Source organism: Nyctereutes procyonoides, unplaced genomic scaffold (genome assembly GCF_905146905.1).
Source record: "Nyctereutes procyonoides isolate TBG_1078 unplaced genomic scaffold, NYPRO_anot_genome, whole genome shotgun sequence".
In the NCBI taxonomy this organism is placed as follows: Eukaryota; Metazoa; Chordata; class Mammalia; order Carnivora; family Canidae; genus Nyctereutes; species Nyctereutes procyonoides.
In genome coordinates this window covers 7,377,557-7,393,430 of record NW_026575131.1, presented here as the reverse complement: position 1 = coordinate 7,393,430, position 15,874 = coordinate 7,377,557, and the positions used below count along the sequence as shown (strand labels likewise).

Below are 15,874 nucleotides of genomic sequence, written 5' to 3'. Positions count from 1 at the left end.
CCAACCTCAGACACTGCAAGTAGGAGGATGTCTTGGGGGTTCCACTGCCATCCCTCGGGTGTTTTTCCACTTTTTAGTCATGTTTATCCACCTGTGCACCCACTTGTGTCTCCAGGACCAAACCCTGGTAGCAACCTGCCCCACCGTGCCACAGGCACACCCCAGACGGGCACCAAGGGCCAGTCAGCTTCAGGTCAGAAGTTGTGTTCCGCTCCTAACAGGCAGCGGGAGGCAGGAGCCCCCCGCCACCCCACCCCCACCCCCACCCCCACCCTGGGGGCCCTGTAACCTACAGAGAGAAGAGGGGGCCAGAGGGAGGCAGAGAAGCCGAAAGGACAGACCAACCGCAGAAGCGGACAGTCAGGCTGGAAAGAGAAACGCCAAGGGGGCATCCGTGTTGAAAAGGAACGGGAAACAGAGCCCGCGACCGGCAGGCGGACGACCCGAGGCCAAGGCCGGGAGAGGCCACCCGAGACACGGAGGAGGAGGAGGGGATGGGAGGAGGGAGACAAGGGAGCAGCGGGTGGGCGGGCGGGCGGAGGGAGAGCCGGAGGGCGCGCGGGGAGGGCGGGAAGGCGGGATGGGAGACCCCGCGGCCGGGCGGGGCGGCGGGGGGCGGCCGGGGGGCGGCGGGGGGCGGCGGGGGCGCCCCGGCCGGGGGACGGCGGGGCGGGGCGCGGCGGGGCGCGGCGGGCGGCGGGCGGCGGCCCTCCCGGGCGGGGCGGGCTCCCGGAGCAGCGCCCCGCCCCCGGCCGCGCGCTCCCGCCCTCCGCGCCTCGCTCCCCCGCCCGCCCCTTCCCCGCGTCCCTCTGCCCGCCCTCGGAAGACCGAGCCGCGCTGCGCCGAGCAGCGGAGGAGCCGACGAGCCGGGAGCGCAGCGCGGCCCGAGCCCGAGCGGCCCCGCGCCCGGAGCGCACCGGAGCGGCCGAGCTGCCCGCGCAGCGCCCGCTGCGGGCAGCGCAGCCCGGGCCGCAGGTAGGAACGGGCGCCGGCGTCGGGGCGCGGGCCGCGGAGCCCCGGACCGCCCGGGCAGGTGCGGCCGCGCGGGGTGGGGGCGGCCCCGGGTTCCGTCCCCCGCGCCTCTCCTCGCCTGGCCTCGGGGCCGCACGGAGGAGCCCGGGCCGCCCTCCGATCGGACCGCCGACGTGAGCCCGGGCCGGGCCCCTGGGGTGCGCGGGGCTCGGGGGGCTCGCGCGAGGGTCGCGAGGGTCGCCTGCCCCTTCCCCGTCGCGGAGCACGCGTGGGCCCCCTCGCTGGCGCCGGAGTCCCCTGGCCGGAGCCGTCGAAGCGCCGCGCCCGTTCCCCGGGGTGGCGGGGCCCCGGGCAGTGCAGGATACGAAGAGGAGCGTCCCGGGGTCCGATGCGCCGAGGTCGAGCCGCGCGCCTCGTTCATTCTCCAAGGGCCCTGGCGCGAGCGACTTGGGGACGGGTCACCTCCTCCCCCTCCTGGGGCATCTCGAGCTGTTGGCCAAGGAGCGTTTGCCACAGCCGGGGCTGAGCGCACGCTAGCTCCGCCGCACTCTGCGCTCCGCACCCGTACCCGAGGAATGTGGGGTGAGGGGAGGCCCCCGGAGGGTTTGGGGACACCGTCCCCTTGTTGCTGAGGAAACTGTTCCCACCTTCTCGTGTCCCGCATGTGCTCTCCGGGGATGGGAAAAGGGAAAGTGCCTGCCCTGGTTACCTGCCCCGGGGCAGTGACCGTGGGGTCTCCACGTCCGTCCCCTTTGTGCCCACCATCCCTACGGGTGGCACCCACAGATGCCCTCTTCTAGCTTGGCTTGGTCCTCAGACAAGGAACTTAGACTGGGCAACCCCTTACTGAGGCTCTTAGCTAATCTCTTCCCAAGATAGACATGGACCCCAAGGAGAAAATTGGATTTTAAAAAGCCAAAAGATAAAGCCCTGTTTCTTCCCAATATGGGGCTGGAGCACTCCCTCCCTCTCCTAGAAACCCCAGCCTCATCCCCATGAAGAACTGGGGTGGAGGGGAAAGCACTGAGTAAAAATGGCTCCTGAGCTTTGGTGACAACCCCAAAATCTCGGGCTATGTGAGTGGACTTTGGGGTCGACCTTCATTTTTCTGTGACACACTAAGTGGGTGTCTGGAGAGAGAGGAGGTGTTTGGCTAGATGGGATGGTGGGTGCTGGGTATTGCTTAGGTTCTTCTTTCTCTTTGGGAACTTTGGGGAAACGTATTCACAAGGAGTCTGATAAGGCTGCCCCGACTCCCAAATTCCGGAACAAAGGAGATCAGTGGGAACTACAGGCAACTTGTACCCTCTGTGTCTCTCTCTCACTCTCTCCCTTTGGAGCATTCTCTCTGGGAAGGGTTGAACCCGCCTCTGCTCTGGTCTGGGTCTGAGTAGTCCCAGGCCCTCCCTCAGGCAGAGGAGGAAGAGGGGGACGTTGCCCTTAGAGGTGCAAGTCCCAGGAGGAGTGGGAGAGACCTTTCCTCAGAGCATCCAGGGCAAAATGGCTGAGCCTCTCTTGAGTCTCAGAAATAAATTGTCAGGCAAGCAGCAGACAAAGAAAGAGCTCTCTCTCTCCAGCCAAGCGCTGGCTCGGTGGCCAGGGCTTGGAGGACAAACAGTGAGTTCCAGGCAGGGGCACACAGCCGGGCTTGTCTGGCAGAGAATCTGGAGAGTGGGGCGATTCCTAAGAACCACACAGGAGAGAGGCAGCTGCTGTGGGAGAGGAAACCGGGACCATCCGTCTTGTGTGCAGCCCTTTATTCCCAGGCTGGAAGGTCTGGTGAGAAGTGGGTCCCCAGCAGCTCAGGATGGAGCTGAGAGGGGCATCTAGAGGCCCAGAAGGAAACAACTCAGAGGGTAAAGAGAGGAAAGAGCAAGTCCATCAAGGCAGAAAGAAGCACAATAGCTCTGTCTCTCCGGATTTCACATGCCCGGCAATCAGGGACTCCAAATGTCATCTGTTTATGCGTGGCCCAGCACATAGCAGGCACTTAGGAAGTGTCTTAGAATAAAGCCTGCACCGATGGAAGGTGACGACAGTGCTGGCATGGACCGACCTGCAATACCTTTCTATGTCATTGAGCCAGGGAGGCTTGAAAAGGTGGACTCTGAACCTAGAACCAGCCCTGCCTCAGTTGGCTTTGAGCTGGGGTGCTGCCATTTTCTGGCCCAGTGACCTTGGGTAAGTTCTCATCCCCACTGGAAGGAAGGGAGGAATGGAGTACTGCAAGCTTCCAGTGTGGCCAGCATAATTCCGATAATAACCTCCTGCAGCCACTACTCTTCTAATCCCCGCTTCAGAGGTGAGGGAACTGCAGTACCGAGAAGGGAAGTGACTTGCCCAAGGTCATCCAGCTGGGAAGAGGCAGGGCAGGGATTTGAACCCCGATCTTCTGATTTCCTGGCCAACACTCTGCCCCTCTCCTGGGTCTCTGGGCCTCAGTTTTCACGTCCATAGAGTGAAGTGGAAGGGTGATCGTGAGGATTTAATGGTTGGCAATGAGGCTTCTAGGTCTGTTGTCTGAGCAGTGGCTGTTTCTCTACCTTCCCAGCATAAGTTAAGAGCTTGAATAAAGCACCAATGTCAGGTAGCTTCTCGCCATCATGTAAAGATACTGTTTGTAGGCTTGGCTGTGAGCTCAGCAGCTGAGATAGAAATGTCCCAAGCCACTTGGAATTCGGAGATGTCTTTTTCCTTCTTCTCTTAGCACAGATATGCATCACAGACCAAGTGCCAACCATTAAGCTTTGCCCACCGCCTCTAGCTCCCTGCATCCAAAGTCCATCCTCAAGCCCCGCTCCCTTTGTCCTTGGGAGCAGATGGGATGCTGGAGCCCCTCCCTGTCACCTGGTCCCAGGTGTGCCCACCTTGCTTCCCTTGGATCACCAAAGCCACACCACCCTAGCATCCCTGTCCTTCAGCTACAGCTGCAGTGCCAAACCCAGTTAGAGCCCTTTAATCGCCTTATTCCCCGGAAGGAGAATGTGATGTGAGTGTCAGCAGGCCTGTTTTTGCCCCTGTCAGAGCAGCCCCTTCAGTCCCCCATGCAGACTCGCCGGAGCTTCTCTGTGCCCAGAGAATAGTGGACAGAGCACAGCCCCTGCCGTGATGAAAACAACCTTGAATTGACTCCAATTGCAAAGAGCAGCAGGGTCCCTCTCAGTGAGGAGATCGGCAGACGTCCACTGCTCCGTGGCATTCCTCTGCACCGGCTCCTCAGTGGGCCCAGCACTGGTGCTCCTCACTGTTACCTTTTTGCTCCACTCCCTGAAGGTTGCTGGGAGGTGGAGGGAAAGAGTGTGGTATCTAAGAGGGGGAAATGGCTGGGAGGCCAGATGTGGACCCCAACATAGGCCTTCCCAGGAAATGTGGCCTCTGTGAGCCTTGTGAACATCCAGCATCTTTGCTCAGAGCTCACCTGCAGACCTTAGAGCCAGGGGCAGGTTGGCATGAGAGTCAGTGGGAAGCCAGCTAATAGTAGGGATAAGGCCTGCCTGGCATAGATGGTAGGTGTGAACACAAGCTGTGATATTTCAGCACAGACTTGGATTCAGTCACAAACGGAGAAAAAAAAAAAAAAAGAAAGAAAGAAAAAAAACCCCACTAAATATTGTTCCAATGATAATATCGTCAATAACAATCATTGCTAACAGTTATTGCAAGTTGACGATCAGCCAGGGAATGTGCTGTGTGCTTTACTTACATCTTTGCATTTAATTTTCACAAAACCCCGTGGGGTACATAGGGTTGTCCCTGTGCAGATAAGGAAACAGAGGAAGAGAGGTGAAGGTGCTTGCCGCAGGACTGCTAGGCCCGTAACTGGCCCCTGGAGGCCCAGCTCAACTGCCATGTGCTGACATCCCTGCCCCGGAAGAGCGCTCCCCCCCACCCCCCGCCCCAGTGCTGCTCACTTGGCAAGGACCACACGCCCCATTTATGGAGCTGCACAGTTAGAAAGCACTCCCCCTTTGTTTTCCAACAGTTGAGCTTTGCCACAGCTCTGGGAGGGTGGTGGTGTTCTTTGGGGGAAGCCAGGGCATGGAGAGATGAGTTGTGCCCAAGGTCCTTCCGCGGCCAAGGTGTAGAACTGGGATCTGCGCTCGGGTGCCCTGCCTCTCACAGCATATTTGTGAGCTAGACTTCAAATTCACTTGAAGCTGGTTTTAATATTGTGCACCCAGCCACCTTTCCCCAACTCTTAGGTGTCCCACAATTTGTCACCACCCTCTCACTGCTCCAGAAGTCATTGAGAATGGCCAACGAAGTCATCAGCTCTGTTTACCGTGATCTGACATGACACGAAAGTGGCATCCAATTTGATGCGAGCCGCCTGCATCGAATGGCCTTCTATTTTTACATTTGTCACAAATTGGAAATTACAAGGAGGCCAGGTCTTGCAGAGTGATTGGCTGGGGCTCTTTGAAAGCAGGGGGCATACAGCCAGGTGGAACAGGCCACATTAAGGTGCCAGGGGCTGGCTGGCTGCCAACGGGGCCCCCAGCTTCCGGGGCTGAGTGGAATCCTGGCATGCAGACCAGGCTGCAGGAAGCAGGAGTTGGTGGCTGTCTTGGACGGTGACCTGCAGCTCTGCCCACCTGTCTGTGCATGGTGTCTGCAAGATCGGTGTTGCATGCCAGCTCCTGACACAACTGAGCCCTGGCCAGAGGGACATTCAAGGTCAAAGATGCCCGGAAAGACATTGACAGCAGGTTGTTTTCATGGCCTTATTGTTTGGTAAGGAGGTTCTGTCCAGGGAGAGGGCAGCAGCCACGGGAGTTGAGTGAAAACATTTGGTATCAGTATAGCAGTTTGCTGGAACTTGGTGCTGCTAAAACTTCTGGTCATCACAAGAGTCCTTTGCAGGTTGCAGAAAAATGTTCTTGAAGCCGTTCTATCTTTTGATCCCGTATCAAATATTCCAGGGGAAGAAAATGCGGTCCTTGATATCCTGGAGAAGAATCGTCTGTCAAACATTTTTTTTTTTTTTAAAAAAGCTAGTTTTCTCATAAAGCCCAAGTCAGAATGACCTTGACTCAAATGAGGTCTCTGTACACATGTGAGTACATGCACGCTTAACACTTATGTAGAATTGTATAGTCGAAGTTTGCAACAGCCCTGGGAGAGCCAAGTGAAAATATTATTGTTATTATTATTGCCATGATTATCTCCATCCTTTGGATGAGGAAACAGAGACTCAGCAAGCCCTGAACACAGTTATCCCCAGGTGATGGTATTCACCTCTACTACCAAGTCTGAATCTAGCAAGTTGCCCCTTGAGAAGGAGCCCAACGAGCCTAATCCATGCAGACTGAACCCCGAGCACGTAGGGACTGATCTCAGGATAGTACGGGAATGCACAGCCCTGCAGTTGGGGGGGGGTGGGAGGGGGAGAGCCCCGGCATCGTTTTCGCCTTCCCTCTAGTTCTGAGCTTGGGCCAGAGGTTAACATCTCCACAATTATTCCCAGAGTTGGTGGAATCTGATATGTGCTCATTTGGCTAGGGGGGCCCCCAGCGGTAGCCAGATTTGGGAGGAAAGGAAGGGATGATTATTCTCAGTGCGTGAACACAAGCATGCTTATCTAGGTAGATTTGGGTGAAAACAGATACACCAGGGGCCCTGTGAGGTTGTCTAGAAGGATCTCAGGGCCTCGGCAACCAGGAAGGGTGTGAGGAAGCATCCATAGGTGAGCCTTGGGTTGTTTGGGACCTGCTGGAGGTGCAGGCTGAGTGGTTTTGAGTCCTTTCCAGTCAAGAGGATAGGAAAGGAGAAGGAGTCAATCACTCATTCAGGCCATTACTGCACTTCCCCCTCTGTCCTTGCTGAAGATTATGAAAAATCAAAGTTCTGGGAGCTTCCTTCTGGGGTGTTGGGGGGCAGGGGCGCCTGAGAGTTTAACTCTTCCCCTCAGCCACTGAGTATGGAGTGCCCCCCTGGGCACGGGTCCTGGACTGCCTGAGGCCGGTGAGAAGGATGCTAGGGCATAGGGGGATAGCTGTTACTGTCCCCGTGGGCCAGAGGAGGACCTGGAGGCTGAGGGAGATGGAGTCACTCACCCTGGCTTGCACAACAGAGTTTGAACCCAAACCTTGCTGATGCCCCCTCTCCATGTGCCTTTTCATGCTACCGTTGCTTTTGGAAAGCACCTGAGTGGAGTCACAGTGGAGGAGACAGGGGCTTGACTCACCGAGGCAGAGAGTAAACTTTACAAAATAAAAGCCACCAAGGCCAAAGGTTCCCTTGCCCTTGATTATGAGGTCCAGCTTCCCTGCTGCCTAAGTCCCTTTGCCCCTTTGCTCCCATGTCAGATGTTTTCAGAGCTTGAGATCAAGGACTTGCCTGTGATTTAAAAACAGGAAAGAAAGTGGGCTTGGGAACAGGGAAGTTGTCCTACTGAAGAGTATTATGTGAAGATGACATTTAAATGCATGCATTTTTAACAGGTTGGTAGCAGATGATCGGATAGCTGCAAGCCTTGACTTTGAGGTCTGACTGTGATCCAGGCACTGAGCTGAGTATTTGACAAGCAGTGTTCTAGGATCCTCCATAAGGAAACTGAGCCCCCGGGGCGTTCTCATGGTTACCCAGGATCGCCCCACTGACATGCCACAGAATTGCCACTCAGATCTAGATCTGCGGGACCCTGAGGCTTGTCCTGGGGTCCGGGCAGGCTTCAAGCTTGCAGGGGATAAAGAGCAGGGTCCTTCCCCTCTCTGGACTTTGATTTCTCAGTCCATAAAGCTAAGGGATTTGGACTGGACTGGACGATGAGCTGCACCCCAAGCCCGGAGCCGGCTCTCCAGGCAGGGGAAGGGCGGCTGCATGCCCCGCTTCCTCCTCCATTTCCCTCATAATAGCCTCCCGAGACTAATGACTGGGGAAGATAAAGCCCTTTCTCCAAATGGCAGTGAATGCCACTAATGACAGAGCAGATGCAGCACCGTTAATTATGCCGCGGGTATTAAATGAAAATGCCAACCTGGGATGAGTTTAATAGTGCTGCTGGGCTGGCAGTGGCCATGCCTAAAAGTGGTGCCATGGACCTGGGCCGAGGCACAACCACCCCCTCCCCAACCGTAGGTCCAAGACAAGAGCCACAAAGCCTGTCCACACTGGTTCCTTCCCCAGAGTGGAGTCCACGGTGGCTCCTTGAAGCAAGAGATGTTGGTGGCCACTTGGGACATTTTCATAGAGGCCTCTGGGGCCTGACAGGTTATCCTCAGGGCCAGATGTGGGCAAACACCTGGACCACGGTGGGTGGCCCAAACACGGTGGGTTGTGGAGACAAACCAGGCGTTTCTGGCCTCTCACAGTCAAAACTACACATTCCCTATGAGCAGGAATACTGTGTCTTCTGGCATCCCTGGGGTTCAGCATAGTTCGACACATCGTAGTACTTACCTCTTGCTTTTTATTATCTACGAGTCTTCTTCAGTGAGAGCCAGAGGCCACTATCAGCTGTGAGATGAGAGTGAGGCAGGACAGGCAGGTAGACCAGCTCTCACACCAACCTGGCCTTCCTGGACTGCAGGACTTTCCACCTGTCGGGCAACCATGGACAACCCTTTTGCCTTCTAAGCCTTAGTTTACACATCTGCAAAATGGGGAGAGTAAGGCAAAACTACGTCTCCTAACCAACCCCAGCTCTGGACCCCGAGGGTCACGGAGGTTGCATAAACCTCTGAAAAGTGACGTTTGGTGAACAATTCAGCAAAGGAGTTGGGTCACTGAAGGCAGCTTCTGGTTCTTCTTACGGATTTAGGATGTCACCCAAACCTCCATCCACTCCCCAATAGCTCCAGTCCCCTGCCTCCTGCCTTCTGGACCTGGATAACTGTTTCTTGGGTTTGTCTAGGCCAGAGAAAGTCACACAATCCACTCATTTCAGACACCCCTGTGTTACAGATGAATAAACTGAGACCCAGAAGGGAGGAGCCCCAAGGCCATAGTCTCTAGGACACAAAGCTTCTAACCCCTAACCCAGTGCTCTTTCCCCTGCCCCAAGCCAGCCCAGCTCCACTGTTGAGAAATTATTAAATAGAGTTGGTGGAAGGACTCTGGTTGCCGTGACAACGGAGCCTGTGTCCTCGGGAGATAATGGCGTTGTACAGGCAGAGTGATGTGTGTTGAATGCTGATTCGGGACCTGCTGGAGCGAGTGAGCAGGAGTGCAGAGGGAACTGTGTCTGGAGTTTGAGCTCCCCCAGCCAGGAGACTCAGGCTGGGTAGGTGGGGACAGCCATGGGGGACCCTTGCCTCCCCTAGTTCCATCTTCCCACAACCTCAGCAGAGAGAGATAATTACCTTCTCTTCATGAAGGCATGAAATACAGCCAAGAGAGGTGAAGGGACTCTTCATCCGGGTCACACAGTCAGGCAAGACATGAGATTTAAACTTCAGACTGGTGTCAAAAGTTGAAGCACCGGGGAGGACCTGGAGGGGCACCTAGAAAGGGCGGGCGGTGGGTGGCATCAGGAACCAGAAGGAAGCCGGCTCTGAGCCCTGCACCCAGAGCACCTCAACCCCCATAAAGACTGCTGAAGAGGGTGCTTGGGATTCGGATGGGCCCAGGATGACATTTCTAGCCCAGGAGGAGTGAGGAACCAGTATGTCACGGTAGCTACCCATATCAGCATTGGAGCCAAAGTCAGATCCCACCCTGCTGCTTCCTAGCTGCTTGACCCTGGACAAGTCACTGTACCTGTGTGGACCTCTGTGTCCTCGTCTGCAAAACAGAGACCATAACAGACTTACCTCATAGGATCGTTCTAAGACCAAATAAGGTAAGGTAGATGGAGCGTCCAGCCCTGCTCTTGAGCGTCCAGCTCCATCAACGGTAGCTGTGATTATTAACCAAAGAGGAGAGGGGAGGAGAGGGATCTGCTCCCAACCGTGTATCAGCTTGTAATTTGTGGTGTTGGGAGAGTGAAACTGGCTAAAATGAGTATGAGAATGATGAATAACAGAGCTCTTCATTCCGGGCTAGTGAATATCAGCAGAACAAATGAACAGCCCCCATTACCAAAAATATACATAAATATTTTGCATTTGGAAAGCGTGATTGATGTACCTCGCTGCAGCATGCTGTCCCTAAAAGCCCATGTGCAAACCATGCTAGGGGAAATTGCCTTTTCTCTGTGCCAGCTATCTAAATAAATGACCCCGTGCTGGAAACCCTTTCGGAGAATAAATACTCTCACCCACGCTCTTCATTTCTCCCTCCTGCACAGCTGGTCCCAACTGTTTACTCCTCTCCTCGGGGATCGGGGAGCATGGGGTTAACACCCTGAGAAACCCCAAAGTGCATCATTTGCATGCTGGCAAAGATGTGATGTAGCTGGCAGACAAGCCCACTCCTTTTGGGAGGCAGAGAGAGGGTGCCGAACCCAGGCCTTTGGCTGTTTTGAAAGCAGTGGTGAGAGCTGGGATCCTGAGGACTTGGATGCAAGCAACCATTTTGTTTGTTTCCGCAAACCTGTCGGAGCAAATCCCCCGGGAGGTGACAACCTGTTTCTGGATTTCCAGAGAGGGAAGGTCATTTGTTCACTGCTGATCCTGGGGCTGGATGACAGGGTGTGAGGCAGCGAGCCTGCAGGCCCTGGATTCCCGACCTGGGGAGACTCGCTCGGTGGGCGCGCGGGGACGCGGACACTTGACGAGGATTTGACCGAGTGTGCTAACTGCAGGAAAGGCACACCTGTCCATTCGGGGGAGTCGTGTTTGATGAACCATTTGCTTTGAGATTTTGATCTGATCGGCATTTCCCAGTGGCTGGCCCTGTTCCCTTCTATTGATTGCCTATAGGTTAAGATAACTGCGGCATCCTGCCCAGGACTTTTCCCCATAGCTGTCAAAAACAAGACAAATGATTCCAGCGCTAATCAAGTGGTTGATTATGATACCTGCCAGGTAGCAACCAGGTTCTGTGTTAACCACTTTACATATTATCTTATTTAACCCTCATAGTAGCTGGAAGTAGGTATCATCACCTCTGTCTTAGAGAGGAACCCGTGGTCACACAGCATATGAGCTGAGGCTCAAAACCCGGGTTTTTCCTGTTCTCAGGGCCCGTGCCCTTAACCATGAGCCTGTTCCTCCTGCCCCTGTCGTAGCTGCCAAATCAGCTTCTGAAGACCCTGCGACACCCCCAGCGGAAGATATTCATGAGTTTCTTCATTGGCCCTGGACTTAAAATGCACTCAGTAAAAATCCCATTTTCCCAAATGGGTAGATTTTTCTTGCTGCATGTGAGTTTTTCGCTTTGCAAAGAAGGGGAGATTCATACTATAAAGATTCCTCTTGAAAGCTAAGTGAATGAATCAAGAACAGATGCACTGGCTAAAGTGAGCATTCATTTGAGGCTTTTAAAAATAAAATCAGCTTTTTCTTGTGGGAGATATCGAGGCCCTGGAATCTGACCTTTAGTCAACTCTGAAAACACACACCCTCCTCATTCTTGCAAAATATGCTAAAACAGTGTCCCTCTACATTTAAAAAAAAAAAAATCCAACTGAGCTTGTGTTAAGAGAACGACAGGATTTGTTGTTTCCCAAATATAAATTACAATTACAATACTGAATATGCTTTTTTGATCAATACCATCCACCCCTGGAGTTTTGCCCATCTCCTAGGGAAGTTCGGGAAAGAGTAACTTTGTCCTTCTACCACTTAGAGGAAGAGCTTTCTGGAGTGACTAGATTGCAAACTCAGGACCCACTGAGAGCCAGGCAGGTCAAAGAAATGAGTAAAGAGGTCAGGGAGAGGGTAATAGTCATGGCGGGACGTACAGTAAATGGGAAAACACAGACCTACTCCCTTCCCCCAATACCTGCCCATCCAAGTTTTAAGATTCTGATATCAGTCAACCAGACACGCATAAAGGACCCATTCGACGCCCCCACAGGCCATCAGTTTGAAATCCCCGCTGCTTCTTATTGTGACTTTGTGCGAGCTTGGTCCAGACGGTTGACCTTTGAGGTCCTCAGTGTGTTCATCTCTAGAATGGAGCCAATAAGCCAGCGGAGTTGGAAATGGAGCCCCAGATGTGGGTGCTTGATAATGAACTGAAGGAATGCCAGGAGTCCCAGCCACTGAAGTGCTATTCTGTGACACACAGTCAGCTCTCCATTTAGGTGGCGTGTCTGCATGTGACTTATTACAGATTATCATTTAGTTCGGCCAGTGCCTGCAGTACTGCGTTTTCCTTTTTCCCCAGTCTGAGATTTTGAAGGGCGTTTATCTTAATGCCCTTCAGAGTCCTTCAAGCACATCTTGAACAGGAGAGAACAATTATTCAACACCCTGATTTTCTCACAAGTGTATCTAAAAAGGCAAAGAGTGATGTAAAAGAACGCCAGGTGGTCATCATGTCACTCTCATTTCCTGATCGGAATTAATCCTTTCTGACTGATTGAGCCCGGCCTTTTCAGAGGCAGCCCCCAGAGCGCAGCCCTACAAGATTGCACATTCTCGACTGAGGGAGGGAGGAGGAAAGGCGCAGCCTGGAACAGGACTGCGAGAGCCCCGAGGCTGGTGCCCGGCGCAGGGTACCTCCCGGTAGGTGCCTCGAGCCCTCCAGGAGAGCACAGACCGATGGGCTGGCCCACAGAGCATCCAGTTAAACCAAAGGGAGGAAGCCCCCGTGGCAGGCCCTGTGGCCTCTGGCCAGGGTCACAGCTCCTCAAATGCTCAAGACTGGGGCTCTGCAATCACGTTTCTTCCTGCTAAAACACAGGCCCCCTCCTTCGTTGGGTTCTCCGGAGGCTCCAGTGAGATCCCAGAATAGAGCCTCGTGCAGCCCACAGGAAAGGGACAGCACCCCATCTCCCCTCCCTCCACTGCCCTTTTTATGTTTCTTTTTCCTCCCATCTTCCTCCTGTGCCCCTGCTCTCACTGCTTGCTTGCTCTGCTACTCACCTCTCCCTCTGATATTCCTCACTCTCCTCCTTCCTGCCCTCTCTCCATCCCTCCCCACCCCTCAGCACCCACCACCCACGGAGGGCTGGACTCTGGGCCCCGGGCACCTGCTGGAGCTGCCCCACTCAGGTGCCAGCGGAGGAGGTGAGTCCCGGCTCTCCTTACAGGGAGCACTCAAGAGCTCATCCCTTGGCAGTCCTGTGACCTCATGGTAGGACCCTGAGCTGGCTGCAGGGGAAGCATTTATACTACAGAAATCAACCTTTTGTTTGCTTTCCCGGGGGCCTGCCTGGGACCCCCCCAAGATGCACACCCCCTACAGTGCCCAAGGTGAGGAGGAGTGATTAGAAGCATGGGCTCCGGAATCAAGCTACTGCCTCCTGGATCTGGGAACGCAGGCAAGGTGCTTTACTACTTTGAGCCTCAGTTTCCACATCTGTGCAATGGGGTGTGGTGAGAGGTATATATGATCATCTGTGAAATGCACTAAATGTATTAAGCATTTAATAAGCATCTAGTGTGGTCCTTGTTCTTATTACAGGATACAGTGTACCCCCTTTGTCCTGCATTCAAAACCCTTTACTGCTGCTTTCCACCTCTCCAGCCCCAGCTCCTTAAGTCACCTCAGCTTCTAGCCAGCCATGCCCGGCTCCTCACTGGTCCCAAATACATTATGCATTTTCACCTTCTTCTCTCTGCCCACAGTGGACCAGCAGCTAGACTTGGGGTAAGACAAGGATTCCAGTCCTGCTTCTCTGGTTGTGATTATAGAGAACCCCCCACCTCTGTCCCCTTCTGCCCGAGGGACACAGTGCCATCCTCTCCCAATTGCCTGCCAAGGGGGCCAACCCTCCTTCTCTAGCCTGACAAAGAATTTATCACATGGATTGCTGGTTACCTGTGGCCCAGCCATCTGAGAACTCGGTGGCAGCAGGGCGAGACCCCGACTGGCATCTTTATTCCCCTACACCTAGTGTGGGACCTGCTCCCCAGGGGCGCACACGGTCCGTGAGGGCTGGATTAGACTGAACATTGCCTTGACAAGAGGAGGTGCTCAGTGGGGCTTTGCAGACAATTAGGGGCCAGGACAGATGTTAGTAAACCACTGATTGAGCTAGACACACAGGGTGAGATGAGAATCAGGACACAGATTGGAAGGCGCCCTAGAAGGCGCAGTCTGGCACCTCTCCTTGCACACGGAGGAGAAGCACGGCACAGAGAGCAGAGGGGGCTGGCTAGAGATCACACAGCTAGCACTGTGTGCAGTGGATTCCCCCGGGGGCCTGCGGCTCCCAAGTCTGCGCCTGGCCATGCTCCCTCTTTGCCCTGCAGACGTGGCCTGAAGGCCAGCCTCCTTCCTGCTGCACCCAGAAGCTACATGTGCAATTGGAGGAGAGCTGGGGACTCCCAGAGGGGATCACCACCCCTTGGGGCTGGCTCCCCTTGCCCCCGGGGACTCTATAATTAGAGCCTCTAGCCCCTGGGACCTGGTGAGAGCTGTTTAGCCTGGATCCCAAGTGGCCTCTTATTGGCTCCTGGGACACTGGCAGGTTTGCCCAATAAAACCATGGGGACAAGTTAGCCTCTCAGGGAGCCAGGCCTCTGCAGCCTCCCTTGGGTTTCTTAAAAGGAGTGGCAGGCCTTGTCCTTGTGAAGGTTTGCCCTGGAGGGAATTGCTTGCTGGAAATAGGCCACTCTTACCCTAAAGGTGGAGTTTGGGGGTTCCATGAGTATCCCACTAGAGACAGCAGAGTGTTTAAGGTCATGTATACAGGACCCCAGCTGCCTCATCTTAGCTCCCCTCGCCCCTAGATATGAGACCTTTGGCAAGCCACTTTAACCTCTCTGTGCCTCAGTTTACCCATCAGTAAATGGGGAGGGAGTGATAATACACAAAAATTATTTAAAGCAGGCCCTGGGGGATCCCTGGGTGGTGCAGCGGTTTGGCGCCTGCCTTTGGCCCAGGGCGCGATCCTGGAGACCCGGCATCAAATCCCACATCTGGCTCCCAGTGCATGGAGCCTGCTTCTCCCTCTGCCTGTGTCTCTGCCTCTCTCTCTCTCTCTCTGTGACTATCATAAAAAAAAAAAAAAAAATTAAAGCAGGCCCTGGCATGTTAGTAAGTGCCGGGCTCACTTCCTTCCTGCACTCTGAGCTCTTCTTTTCCTTTCCTTGTTCATGAAAAGTTGGGAATCTTTTTTTCCTGTGTGCAACCACAAAAGAAAGAGAAGCTCAACTCCTGGAGTTTAGTTCATTGTTAGATGGGTCTGTTAAGCCTCTAGCAGTTATAAAGCTGATTTTTTTTCCTCACTGCTCATTGGGGGTGGGTGGGTGCATTCTCTCGCCTTCTCCTACATTCCAGCTTTGGGAGGGACCCTGGAAAACCAGAATTCCAGGCTCTCCGAGGCTTCAAGTAGAGGGGAAGGGTTTGAGTCTGAGTTTTCTCATCTGGATGGGGCTGTGAGGCTGGGGAAACTCATCTATGTGCAGTCACATCTCTTCCCTTTAGAACCCAGCCGGAAGGCTCGAATGGGTGGTAAGGCTACATCTAAAGACTTCGAGAGCTTCACCCAGGCCTATGTCTGGGAGACCCCTGCTGGGTGATCAGATACCACCATATTGTGAGAGGGCCTGGGTTAAATCCTGTGTGACCTTGGGCAGGTCATTTGGCCCCTCTGAGCCTCATACCATCATCTGCAAAGTGAATCTAGTGATGATTTTAGTTTCAATGCATTTAGCACTTGCTGGGCCAAGCACAGCCCTAGAAAATTCATGTGAAGTGGTTACTGTTGGCTCCATTTCCCTATGAGGAAATGAACACTTTGAGAAAATAAGTAACTTACTTGAAAGTCACAGCAGGATGTTGTGAAGCCAAAGGCATTCAACAGATGCTATTGAGAAATGCACGGGGGTCTGCAAATTACCTCTCAGGTATGTCGAGGTAGATGAGTTCGTGCTGAGATGTGGAGCTGCTTTCCTTCATCTCT

General features: G+C 54.3%; 1 protein-coding gene across 1 annotated transcript in view; it reads left to right on the top strand.

Moving 5' to 3' along the window:
- Positions 1-819: 819 nt before the first annotated feature.
- The window catches only part of SLC6A1 (solute carrier family 6 member 1), a 42,035-nt gene continuing 26,980 nt past the window's right edge, over positions 820-15,874 (top strand). The window contains exon 1 of the mRNA XM_055344735.1: positions 820-975. The gene's annotated coding sequence lies outside the window, so the exon portion shown is untranslated. The remainder of the gene's footprint in view (positions 976-15,874) is intronic.